This window comes from Lipotes vexillifer, unplaced genomic scaffold (genome assembly GCF_000442215.2).
Source record: "Lipotes vexillifer unplaced genomic scaffold, Lipotes_vexillifer_v1.1 scaffold1983, whole genome shotgun sequence".
Lineage (NCBI taxonomy): Eukaryota > Metazoa > Chordata > Mammalia > Artiodactyla > Lipotidae > Lipotes > Lipotes vexillifer.
In genome coordinates this window covers 252,814-262,622 of record NW_006797955.1, presented here as the reverse complement: position 1 = coordinate 262,622, position 9,809 = coordinate 252,814, and positions in this window count along the sequence as shown.

The following is a 9,809-nucleotide window of genomic DNA, read 5'->3' as shown; positions in this document are numbered from 1 at the left end:
ATAGAGGCATAAATCCTCAACAAAATACTAGCAAACAGAATCCAACAATACATTGAAAGGATCATACACCACGATCAAGTGGGATTTATCCCAGGGATGCAAGTATTCTTCAATATATACAAATCAATCAATGTGATACACCAAATTAACAAATTAAAGAAAAAAAATATGATCATCTCCACAGATACTGAAAAAGCTTCTGACAAAATTCAACAGCCATTTATGAAAAAAACGCTCCAGAAAGTACATAAAGGAACCTACCTCAACATAATTAAGGCCATATACAACAAACCCACAGCAAACGTCATTCTCAAAGGTGAAAAACTGAAAGCATTTCCTCTAAGATCAGGAACAAGACAAGGATTATTATTATTCAACATAGTTTATTATTATTCAACATAGTTTTGGAAGTCCTAGCCATGGCAATCAGAGAAGAAAAAGAAGTAAAAGGAACCCAAACTGGAAAAGAAGTAAGACTGTCACTGTTTGCAGATGACATGATACTATACATAGAAAATACTAAAGATACTACCAGAAAATTACTAGTGTTCACCAATGAATTTGGTAAACTTGCAGGATACAAAATTAATACACAGAAATCTCTTGTATTTCTATACACTAACAACAAAAGATCAGAAAGAGAAATTAAGGGAAGAAGCCCATTTACCATCACATCAAAAAGAATAAAATACCTAGGAATAAACCTACCTAAGGAGGCAGAGACCTGTACTCTGAAAACTAAAGATGCTGATGAAAGAAACTGAAGGTGACACTAACAGATGGAAAGATATACCATGTTCTTGGATTGGAAGAATCAATACTGTCAAAATGACTACAGTGCCCAAAGTGATCTACAGATTCAACGAAATCCCTATTAAATTACCAATGGCATTTTTTACAAAACTGGAACAGGAATTTTTTAATTTTTATGGAAACACAAAAGACCCCAAATAGCCAAAGCAATCTTGAGAAAGAAAAACAGAACTGGAGGAATCAGCCTAGCTGCCTTCAGACTATACTACAAAGCCACAGTAATCAAAACAGCATGGTACTGGCACACAAATAGAAATATAGATGAGTGGAACAGGATAGAAAGCGGAGAAATAAACTCATGCACCTATGGTCAATTAATCCACAACAAAGAAGGCAAGACTGTACAGTGAAGAAAAGACAGTCTCTTCAATAAGTGGTGCTGGGAAAACTGGACAGCTACATGTAAAAGAATGAAATCAGAACATTCTCTAACACCATATAGAAAAATAAACTCAAAATGGATTAAAGACCTAAATGTAAGACCGGATACTATAAAACACTTAGAGGAAAACCTAGGCAGAACATTCTTTGACATAAATTGCAGCAATATCTTTTTGGATCCACCTCCTAGAGTAATCCACCTCCTAAAATAAACAAATGGGACTTTACTCAACTGAAAAGGCTTTGCAAAGCAAAGAAAAGCATAAACAAAATGAAAAGACAACCCACAGAATGGGGGAAAATATTTGCAAATGTTGTGACTGTCAAAGGATTAATCTCCAAAATATACAAACAGCTCATTGAGCTGAATAGCAAAAAAACAAACAACCCAATCAAAAAATGGGCAGAAGATATAAATAGACATTTCTCCAAAGAAAACATACAGATGACCACAAAGCATATAAAAAGATGCTCAACATTGCTAATTATTAGAGAAATGCAAATCAAAGCTAAAATGAAGTATCACCCACCTCACACCAGTCAGAATGGCCATCATCACAAAGTCTGCAAAACAATAAATGCTGGAGAAGGTGTGGAGAAAAAGGAACCCTCCTACATTGTTGGTGGGGATGTAAATTGGTACAGCCACTATGGAGAACAGTATGGAAGTTCCTTAAAAAACTAAAAATAGAGCTACCATGTGATCCAGCATTCCCACTCCTGGGCATATATCCCAAGGAAAACATGGTTTGAAAGGATACATGCACCTCAATATTCACTGCAGCACTATTTATAATAGCCAAGACATGGAAACAACCTAAATGTCCACCAAGAGATAAATGAATAAAGAAGATGTGGTATATATATATAATGGAATATTATTCATCCATAAAGAAGAATGAAATAACACCATTTCCAGCAACATGGATGGAAAAATTGTCATATTAAGTGAAGTTAATCAGACAGAGAAAGACAAATATATGATATCACTTATATGCCAAATCTAAAAAATTGATACAAGTAAACTTATTTACAAAACAGAAACAGACTCACAGATTTCAAAACAAACTTATGGTTACCACAGGGGGAATGGTTGTGGGGAGGGATAAATTAGGAGGTTGGGAATTAACATATATACATTATTATATATAAAATAATCAACAAGGACCTATTATATAGCATAGAGAACTCTACTCAATACTCCATAATAACCTATATGAGAAAAGAATCTGAAAAAGAATACATACATGTGTATGTATAATAAATAAGTAAATAAATAAATAGGTAGATAAAAGATGAATGGGGGAAAAATGATGTGGTATGTACATACAATGGGATATTACTCAGCCATAGAAAAGAATGAAACAATGCCATTTGCAATACCATGGATGGACCTAGAAATTATCATACTAACTGTAGTAAGCCAGACAAAGATAAATATCATATGATATCACTTATATGTGGAAACTAAAAAAATGATACAAATTAACTTATTTACAAAACAGAAGCAGAAAACCAGAGGAAACCAGAGGAACATCTTTGAAGTGGAAAAACACTGACTTATCTTATTGCGTTGTAATAACAAATATAATAGACTAGGTGGCTTAATCAACAAAAATTTATTTCTGGTAGTTCTGGGTGCTGGAAAGTCCAAGATCAATGGGCTGGCCAATTCAGTTCCTGGTGAGAACCCTCTTCCTGGTATGCAAATGGCCACCTTCTTACTATATCCTTACATGATGGAGAGTACTCTGGTCTTTTCATCCCTTTATAAGGCACAGTATTAAGGTTCTCTAGAGAATAAGAATAGGATATATATAGCAGGATATAAATCCTGCTTAGATTTATATCCTATTTATATATAGGATATATATCTTTTATATAATAAGAATATTTATTATAAGAAATTTGCTCACACAATTATAGAGGCTGAGAAGTCTCACTATCAGCCATCTGCAAACTGGAGCCCCACAAGAGCTAGTTAGTGTAATTCAGCTAGAGTCTTAAGGTCTGAGAAGTAGGAATACCAATGATGGGGGAAGATCAATGTCCCAGCTCAAGCAATAACTCAAGTCTTCCTTTCTCTGTGTTTTTATTCTGTTCAAGGACTGAAGGGTGTTCACCCACACTGCAGAAGGCAAACTGATTTTCTGAATCCACTGATTCAAATGCTAATTTCATGCGGAAACATTCCCACAGACACATCTAAAAATAATGTTTAGCCAAATATCTGGGCACCTGAGAGCCAGTCAAGGTGACACATAAAATTAACCATCACATGTCCACTGCTTAACAACTTGAAACCCATATATCCTTAAACTATACTTAATTTCCAAATAAAGATAATAACAAGGTCTAATGTGGTACAATTATCCTGTGTACAACAAAAACTGTACTAACCCCTTGCCCTGGAGAGGAAGTAAACTCCTTGAGTGATGTTTTTTCTTCTTTTTGATATTGTACCTCAGGTAATATGATATGTAAAGTCAATACATCTTATATTATGTGATAAGGGAATAAGAGAGGAAAGAACATACAAGGATATTCATAACAAAAGTATCAGTTAGTTGCATTAGTTTTTTAAAAAGTTTCAAAAGTATCATATACAGAGTCACCTGGCTTCTTGTTTCTTTTAAGTGGTTGATTAGGAGTATCTAATGCGGATCATTTGTATATCTCTATAAACAGTCCATACCCTGGACTGTCAGTACTCTATTTACTACTAGAAATAGAGTCATTAGATATTAAAATTAACTATCATAGACACGAATCCCAGCATGGGGGCACGACATCCATAAAACTCATCCAAACCCACTTATATGCCAAAGGCCCCACCTCCAAATACCATCACACTGGGGATTAAGTGTCCAACATAATGACTGTGGTGGGTGGGGGGGACCTAAACATTTAGTCAACAGCAAATGTCATCAGACAGACATGTTAGAAAGTTCATTTGTGCTGCATATCTGAGCAGAACAACCTAGAGGCTAGTATCTGCCTAGAGTAGTGATAATGAGGATGAACATAAATAGATATACTCAGCAAATATAGGAGGTAGAATTGACAATTCTTGGCAATAACTGGATTTGGGAGAAGATGGAATTAAATAAGACCCAGGTATATGGTGCTGATGGCATATTGCAAGGCATGATGAATAATATATTACAGATTATTAAACCCCAATCACCTTTTTCCTATGCTTTTTCCCTAAAAGTTGAGAGAACCTCTGAATAGATGGAGTCTTTATGCTGAATGATCCAGCTCTACCCTCAAAGATTTTGATTCTGTTTATTTTCTGAATTTTAATAGCATTTGGTCTTTAAATATGTTAACGTACTAAAAAAATATTTTAAGATAAGAAGCAACTGAAAAGTATCTCAGTTTTCACCCAGAAGAGACAATTTAGCAAGAAACAGCAGATCAAAGGGAAACACACAGTGAGACCGAAAAGTGTAACGAAAGTATTCATAGTTTTCCAAATCTAATTATTTTTCAATAGCTGCCCCACAGAGAAAAATGTAGACTTAGTTACCAGGGATCATCTATATTTGCAAAATAAGTATTTTCAGGAAAAAAAGGACACTAAAATTAAGCACCTACTTCATGGTAGGAACTGTGTTAAATCAACATTGTCTCCTTTTACTTCCTTAAGACCCTGTGAGGTGTTTCTATTTTAAAGAAGAAAAAAAAAAAAAAGGAAAAAAACAAGGTTGGTAGAGTTTATGTAAATCATCCAAATCCAGGGAAATGTACTATTAGAATTTAAATGTAAGTTTACCTCTTTACATTAAACTTTCATCAGAGAGTAAGACTTTCAGAAGTGTTATGAAAAATGTGATTTTAAGTTTTAATTCCCTCAGGTATCAAAATTTAATCTCTAATTAAAGGAAATTAAGTTTCTACATCTGAAAGTTTGGAGTCTAGACAATAATATCAAGACAAAAAATGATGACAAAGCCTCAGGAAAGGGCTTCCCTGGTGGCGCAGTGGTTGAGAGTCCGCCTGCCGATGCAGGGGACATGGGTTCGTGACCCGGTCCGGGAAGATTCCACATGCCGTGGAGCGGCTGAGCCCGTGAGCTATGGCCGCTGAGGCTGCACATCCAGAGCCTGCGTGTCCAGAGCCTGTGCTCCGCAACGGGAGAGGCCACAGAGGTGTGAGGCCCGTGTATCACAAAAAAAAAAAAAAAAAAGCCTCAGGAAAACTTTTCTTGAGTTGCAGGCTAATGCTAGTTAAACTAATAATAATCTTAAAAAAGTTGTTCAAAAGTATTTTAAACAGGAACTTTAGCTTGAATATTATTTTAAAAATGGCTTATTTAGTAAAATTTGTTAAATTTTAATTATATTGTCATTTACTATAAAATATCAGTCATTATAATAGTTGATCAATTTAAATGAATCAATATTAGAGAAAAAAGTAATTATTAAAATAAATTTTTATCTTAAATTAATGTATTAAAATACATGTTTCCTTTTAGAGTGATTTTTTAAAAAAATAACATATATGCCCTTTTTAAATATTTTACAATTTATATATTTATTAGAGTCCACAGTCTGCTAAATAAAAACAGTAACAAGATATTTCACAAACTATTGTATAATTTAAAATTATGAACTTAATTTCATAAAAAAGTTAGGTGTAAGTGCATATTGACTAATCTAAAAATGTCATATTCCATTTCTGGTCTAAAATATTTTATGAGAAGGATTCAGATCAAGATGGTGGAATAGGACGACACAACTCACTTTCCTCAATAAACACATCAAGAACATCTATATGTGGAACAATTCTCACTGCAAACTAACTGGAGATTGACAGAAAGACTCTTGTACAACCAAGGCTGTAAGAACAGCCACAAGGAATTGGGTAGGAAGGGAAGTGAAGCAATAGGGTCACGACCTGTGCCCTGGAAGGGGACTCAGAAGAGGAGGATTAACCTCCCTGGGGAGTGAGCAGTTTGAACCACATACTGAATGCCCCAGCCCTGGGGTCCAACACCAGGAGGACAAGTACCCTTGGCTGGTTGGAGGGCTGGTGGGACTAACAGGAGGACTATGGGAAGCCTGGACTCCACTTTTAAGGAAGGCATACACCCTTGCTTACTCCCCAAACAGAGCATAGATGGGGGATTGAAACTACAAAGGATGCTGGTCAGTTTCCTGTGACCATTCGGGTGCGTGCCCCAGCCTAAGCTGAGTGCCTGCTCCAGACCCACTTGCTTCATGATGCAGCTGCACACTGGGGCAAGGGCTGCTCCAGCTGAGGGGAGAGCTCAGCTGTGAGGGACAAATGTGGTTCAGACCCAGAGCTGTATCTGAACAAGGCAGGGACAGCTATTATAGGCACTTACAAAGGTAGCATATCAGAAGCAGTCTGGGTCTCTGACTGTGGCTAGGGCCACCACAGCACACACTGTGGCTGACACTGAGTACCCACACAAGCCCCACCTGGTCTGCAGTGCAGCTTCACTCTAGGGTGAAGATTGCAACAGCCAAGGGGACAGCTCAGCTGTGACAGACGAAGGTGTCTTGGACCACAGATGCATCTCAATGGGATGAGGGCAGCCATTACTGGTGCATATAGGGGCAGCACATCAGAAGCATTCTGAGTCTCTAACCATGGCTGGGACTGCCAGTGGCCACAGCCAGACACACACTGAGCCCTGGTGCCAGCCCTTCTTGCTCTAGCACTGCTTCCTTTTGGGGCAAGTGTGTTGGTGTTGAGAAGAGGGAGAGCACACACTTAAAGGGAATGGAGCGAACTCAGACATGACTCTCAGGGCTTCTACACCAGCATCTTGGGACACAACCCCAACCATCGATAGGGTGGTACAGGCCCCTGAGTAAAGGAGAAGCCTGAGCTCACACACGGCTCTGGACCTAGCTTTTCCATCTCCAGCTCCACCTCCTACCAAGGCTGCCAGCACACCCTGAAGAAAGATATGATTTGTGCTCACATCAGATCAACGTTTCCCACCAAAGCCACTGGGCACACACAGACTGTATAAGGATGCTCCCAAACAAGGACACCACTTCAAGACTGCAATAGGTAACTGTTTCACTTGATTTTATAGAGATATAGAAAGTTAAGAAAAATGAGAAGACAGAGGAATTTGATTCCATTGAAAGAACAATAACCAAAAAAATCTGAAAAACTAATGAAACAGAAATTAACCATTTATCAGATGAAGAATTCAAAGCATTAATAATAAGAATGCTAACTGAATTAGGGAAAAGAATAGGTGAACACAGTGAGCATTTTAATAAGTAATTAAAAAATGAAACAAAGAACCAGTCAGAACTGAAAAATACAATAACTAAAATGAAAAATGTACTAGAAGGAATTAACAGCAGACTAGGTGATACAGAAGAACATATACATGATCTGGATGAAAGAATAATGGAAATCACCCATTCAGAACAGCAAAAGGAAAACAAATTTAAAAAATGAGAACAGTTTAAGGGACCTCTAAGACATCAAGTATACTAATATTCGCATTACAGAGGTCCAAGAAAGAGAAGAGTGAGAGAAAGAGCCTAAGATGTATTTGATAAAATTATGGCTGAAAACTTCCCAGACCTGAATAAGAAACAGATATCCAGGTACAAGAAGCACAGAGGGTCCAAAAGAAGATAAGCCAAAGAGAACCACATCAAAACATATCATAATTAAAATGGCAAAAGTTAAAGAGAAATTTCTAAAGGCAGCAAGAGAATAACAGAGTGTAATATACAATGACCCCCACAAGGCTATCAGGTTATTTTTCTACAGAAGCTTTGCAGGCCAGAAGTGAGTGGCATGATGTATTCAAAGGACTGAAAGGGAAAAACCTGCAAACTAGGATACTCAACCCAGCAAGATTATCATTTAGAATTGAAGGAGAGATAAAGAACTCAGTAAAGCAAAAGCTAAACGAGCTCATCAATACTAAACCTATCCTAAACGAAACGTTAAATGGTCTTCTCTAAGTGGAAAGAAAAGGCTATAGCAGAGTATAAGTATATATAGAAAAGGAAAAATCCCACTAGTAAAGACAAATGTACAGTAAAGGCTGACTATCAACCACTTTAATAAGCTATTACAAAGATAAAAAGACAAAAAATTGTAAAATCAACTACAAGTACAATAATCAGTAAGGGAACGGACTTGAAGATGTAAAATATGACATCAAGAACACAAAATGTAGGGGAGGGTAGTAAAAAATATATATAGATCTTTTAGAATGTGTTTGAATAAATGACTACCAGTTTAAAACAAGTGGGTATAGTTATAGGTCAACATATATGAACCCCATGGTAACCATAAATCAAAACCTACAATAGATACATAGAGAGAAAGGAACACAAGCACACTAAAGAAAATCATCAAACCACAAGGGAAGAAACTAAAAGAAGAAAAAACAGAGAACTGCAAAAACAACCAGAAAACAAGTAACAAAAATGCAATAAGTACATACCTATCAATAATTACTTTAAATGTCAATGGACTAAATGTTCCAACCAAAAGACATAGAGTGTCTGATTGGGTAAAAACAAACAAACAAACAAACAAACAAGATCCATCTACATGCTGCTTATAAGAGACTCTTCAGAGCTAAAGACACCCACAGACTGATAGTTGACAGAGTGGAAGATATTTCATGCAAATGGTAATGAGAATAAAGTGGAGCTAGCAATACTCATACCAGATGAAATAAACTTTAAAACAATATCTATAACAAAAGACAAAGAAAGATATTACAGACAATAAAGAGATCGATACAAGAAAAGGCTATAACAATTTTTAACATATATGCCCTTAATACAGGAGCACCTAAATATATAAAGCAAATATTAACAGACATAAAGGGAAAAGCTGACAATAATACAATAATAGTAGGGAACTTTAACAGCCCACTTACATCAACAGACAGATCATCTAGACAGAAAACCAATAAGGCAACAGTGGACTTAAATGGCAGATTAGACCTGATGGACCTAACAGATATCTACAGAACCTTACATCCAAAACAGCAGAATACACATTCTTTTTAACTGCACATGAAACATTCTCCAGGATATATTACATGCTAGGTCATAAAAAAATTCTGCACAAATTTAAGAAGATAGAGATTATTTTAAGCATTTTTTTTTCCAACCACAATGGTATGAAACTAGAAATCAGTTATGGAAAGTAAAATGGGGGAAAAAACACATGGAGACTAAACAACATGCTACTAAAATACCAATGGATCAATGAAAAAATCAAAACAGGAAATCAGAAAATACTTCCTGATAAATAAAAATAGAAACACAACTTTCACAAATCTATAGGATGCAGCAAAAGCAGTTCTAAGAGGAAAGTTTACAGTGATACAAGCCTATCTCAAGAAACAAGAAAAGTCTCACATAACCAACCCAACTTACCATCTAAAGGAATTAGAAAAAGAAGAACAAACAAAACCTAAAGTAAGCAGAAGGAAGGGCATAATAAAGATTAGAGAGGAAATAAATAAAATAGAGACCAAAAAAAATAAAAAGCAACAGAAAAGATCAATAAAACAAGAGCTGATTTTCTGAAAAGATAAACAAAATTGACAAACCTTTAGCCAGGCTTATCAAGAATGAAAGAGA